This window comes from Myotis yumanensis, unplaced genomic scaffold (assembly GCF_028538775.1).
Source record: "Myotis yumanensis isolate MYYU_CA2020_CCGP unplaced genomic scaffold, mMyoYum1.0.hap1 SCAF_3, whole genome shotgun sequence".
Taxonomy (NCBI): domain Eukaryota; kingdom Metazoa; phylum Chordata; class Mammalia; order Chiroptera; family Vespertilionidae; genus Myotis; species Myotis yumanensis.
Window position 1 is genome coordinate 175,495,147 of NW_027223754.1, and position 4,277 is coordinate 175,499,423.

Here is a 4,277-nt window from a genome sequence, read left to right on the forward strand (position 1 = left end):
AATGCAAAACAGCAATCAGCGAGTTTCTGCTAAAGGAAAGTTTCTTTTGCTGATTTACTCAGAGTCCTGGGACTTGGCTGAGAGAGTAGCTTTCACTTCTTGCTTTTCCACCATCTGCTGGGCCTCAGTTGTTTAATTTCTTCAGCTGACCCCATGTTGGCACCTCAGTCCCTTGCATAGCCTAAACTCTTGTCTGGTTCTTTTTCTGTAGACTTTTTTTTTTTTCGGTCTTCAAATATTTGTTATTGGAAGGCCATGCATTGCCTTCATTCATTGTATTTCAAATCACTGTACATTTACTTTGTGAAAACACTGTCTGCATTTTCTAGTACCAAAAAAAAAAAAAAAAAAAACCTAAAAATTGTTTCAGGAATATAGAGAAATATCCAACTTAAATAGCAAAAAAGTGCACCATAATTACTGCTGCACTGCAGTCATTTCTGCATTTCCCATGTTCCTTAAATAACTATCTTGTCTGATAACACACAATATACAGAGCAATTGTGAAAAACAGACATTTACATATACTTCTAAAGTCTTATTGAGAATATCCTGTTGGCATCGGATAACCGATCATAGGTGCAGCTGCAGTAGCAGGATATGCATACGCCTGTTGGTTCATACCATTGTGCATATTTGGAACATTACTTCCATATTGCTGAGTGCTATCATAACCAGTCTGGTAAGTCCCTGTTGGATTACCAGTCCCAAAACTGGTGTGTACGCCAGCAGACACAAAGTTACTTCCAAAGCTCCCATGGGTGTAATTTGTAGCACTGAAAACACCATTCTGGGTCTTTGCCCCAAAATCTCTCTTAAGCAGACTAGAGTAACCTCTGTCATAATTTTCCCTGTCTCTAAAGGCGTTAAATCCACCCCTTTTGCCTGCAGAGTATCTGTCCCGACGGTCATCCTTCATGCCTCCTCTACCCCTGGAACGACCTGAACCTCCGTCTTCAACCAACTGAAGCAACTTGGGATTGACTGCTTGATTAGCTTCACGAAGCACAGAGATAAGGTCGCTTGCTTGCTTTATATTATTAGGTGTAAAGAAAGTGTATGCTGTGCCCATTTTGGTACTGCGAGCAGTTCTTCCAATTCGATGAATATAATCCTCTGAGGAGTTAGGGTAGTCATAGTTGATGACAAATTTCACATCTTCCACATCTAGCCCCCTGGAAGCCACATCCGTAGCAATCAGAATAGGAGCTTTTCCATGTTTGAATTCACTTAGAACCCAATCACGTTCCTGTTGACTCTTGTCACCATGAATACCCATGGCAGGCCACCCGTCTCTCCTCATTTTTCTAGTAAGTTCATCACATCTTCTTTTGGTCTCAACAAACACAATGGTTTTACTCTCCTTCTCACCCATGATCTCTTCCATCAGACGAATAAGTTTTTCATCCTTTTCTACATCATGACACACATCCACAATCTGAAGAATGTTGTGGTTTGCACTCAGTTCCAGTGCACCAGTGTTTATATGAATATAGTCTTTCAGGAAATCTTCAGCAAGCTGTCTTACTTCTTTTGGCCAAGTTGCACTCCACATCAGGGTTTGCCTGTCAGGCCTTATCTGGTCCACGATCTTTCTTATTTGGGGTTCGAAGCCCATGTCAAGCATTCTATCTGCTTCATCAAGGACAAGGTAGGTGGTTCGTCTCAGATTTGTTTTTCCACACTCTAAAAAGTCAATCAGTCTTCCAGGTGTTGCAATACAGATCTCCACACCTCTCCCCAAATCTCGTATTTGTGGTCTCTTGGGAGCACCACCATAGATGCAAGTAGACTTCAATCGGCACGCTCTACAGTATTCAGCAGCCACTTGCTGCACCTGCTGGGCCAGTTCCCGAGTTGGTGCCAGCACCAAGCAAATAGGCCCATCACCTCTCTCTAGGAACGGCTGATGATTGATGTGGACAATGGCAGGCAGCAAATAAGACAATGTTTTCCCAGATCCAGTCTGTGCTACTCCAACCATATCCAATCCACTTAGGGCAACTGGCCATCCCTGAGCTTGAATAGCAGTGGGTTCAGTAAAGTTCTGTCTTGCAATCGCATCCATGACGTTTGCAGGGAAGTTTGCTTCGTAAAAATTCAGAACGGGCTTCGGGCAGTTGTGTCCTCTAACTGTAATTTCCTTGCTTCTTCTGTATGTCTCTACCTCTTGCGCTGTGCGCCTGGCCAAATCAGGGTGTTCTTGGTAAAAATTCTTCTCAAATTTGGGCAGCTCATCAAGATTCCACTGCTTTTTAACTAGTTTCTCCCCAGGGTTTCCAAACTTCTTTCCTGATAGAGGCCCTGCCCGACTTCCTCCAAATCGAGGTGCACCAAACCCTCGATCCCGGCCACTCGAATAGCCCGACATGGCGTCAATGATTGAGGTTGGCGGGGAACGAAGTGGAGAGAATCGGGTGCGACGAGGTGCTGGTGGAGGCTTTGGCGATAGAGAAGCCTTGCCCGGGTGGGGGCGGCGGAGGGACTGCGATGATAGGAGCCAGAGCTGCTCCCCTACAGGCCGGTGGGCGCCCTCTGTTGGGGTCCTGTCCCAGCAGGTCCAGGGGTCCTCAAAGGTGTGGATGGATTGGCAAAGAAGGAAGGACACAGGGACAGCGTTCAGTTGATCAGCAGCCTAGCCAGGTTCTCCAGCCAGGTTCTGTCTTTATTGTCCTGTTACACCTGTATTTATACCAGTTGATTTTAATCCTATCCATTCTACTCCAAAGGTTAGGGCGTTTCTTATCTCCATTCCAAGGTTCCTCTATTGTTCTATTAAGCTACAAGGAAGTAATTGAAGGAGATTATCCTAAGTAAAGATTATGTAGCTTAAGTGTGATTGTTCCTAGTTAAAGTGATTAACTACCCACCTAGCACTTAGTTAAGTGGTTTTACAGATTTATTCCCTTCCTTTGTCCTGTTCATCCCCATCCTGGGGAAACAACCTTTCTTGGGGAGGTGGTCCTGTTTAAAACACATAGCGCTAAGCGGGGGAGGAAACATATGTATATGCCGGTTCCCTTGAAACATAAGCTGTGCAGATGTTTCTTCCCTGGAGCGACTGTGTCAAGCAACAAGGGTGGACCGGCTTCTGGCAAATTCCCCCATATTTATTTATTTATTTATTTATTTATTTATTTATTTATTTTAAATATATTTTTATTGAATTTTTTACAGAGAGGAAGGGAGAGGAATAGAGAGTTAGAAACATTGACCAGCTGCCTCCTGCACACCTCCTACTGGGGATGTGCCTGCAACCAAGGTCCATGCCCTTGACCAGAATCGAACCTGGGACCTTTAAGTCCTCAGGCCGACGCTCTAACCACTGAGCCAAACTGGTCTGGCCCATTTTTATTTTTTAAATGACAGAGCGTGTAAATCAGCGGCCACCTCTCAGATTGGGTTGTTTAAGACTCGGAAGACTTGTTTGTGACTTTGCCAACAGGTCAGTCTGAGGCTTAACCCTATATTGGCTCCCCACATCTCACTCTTCTTTTATTTTTTAAGCTACTATAATGACCGTTTTTAAGCATCAAGAACAAAAAGCTACCATAATGAGAGTAAAGCTTAGGCATCAAGAACAAAATGAAAGTAAAACTTAAGCATCAAGAACAAAAAGATACCATAATGAAAATTAAACTTAAGCATCAAGAACAAAACTCTGGGGAAAAGAAAATGGTGGTGGTATAGATGGATGTGTCCTGTGCCTTGTCCCAGATCAGATAAGGGTGAGCAGCTGAAACAGGTAACCTACAGCCTGAATAAGCAGAGGATATTCAGCTGAGAGACAGTTTGCAGCCGGGAAAGACAGAGGACTCCTGGAAAAAGGGGACAGTTGGAGACTGCGGCTGAAGTCACTCCCGGAGCACTGGCTCAGACGCAGAGACCTCGCCTTCTTTTTACCCTCTGTCTAAATTTCAACTTACTTATATATCTAATTTCCAATCCCTTGTTCTAAATCCATATACACCTCTCTCTTATCTTTCTTCACTGGCATCCAGAGATCGGCTACTAACCCAGAAACAACGGATCTCAAGCAGCGCGACTACGTGAACTCAGACAAGCCCTGCTTCCCTCCACGGAAAGGTTACACTTCCCCTAAAGGTGTGGTTTGCAATTCAGGTTGGAGAGAGGAACTCGCGAGGGGGAAAATCTGCACCCCACAAAGTCCACGGCCGTTGGGGCCAGCGTGATCCACGAGTGTGGAAGGGCTCCCGCAGGGCTGCTGACAGAAGGGAACGCTGAAAATGAGCCCATAGCTGGACTGGATGCAAAAA

The 4,277-nt window shown here is 44.8% G+C and overlaps 1 pseudogene; it reads right to left on the reverse strand.

Annotated features, from left to right (window-relative positions):
- Window positions 1-523: 523 nt before the first annotated feature.
- Window positions 524-2,371, reverse strand: LOC139005596 (probable ATP-dependent RNA helicase DDX5 pseudogene; annotated as a pseudogene).
- Window positions 2,372-4,277: the final 1,906 nt, after the last annotated feature.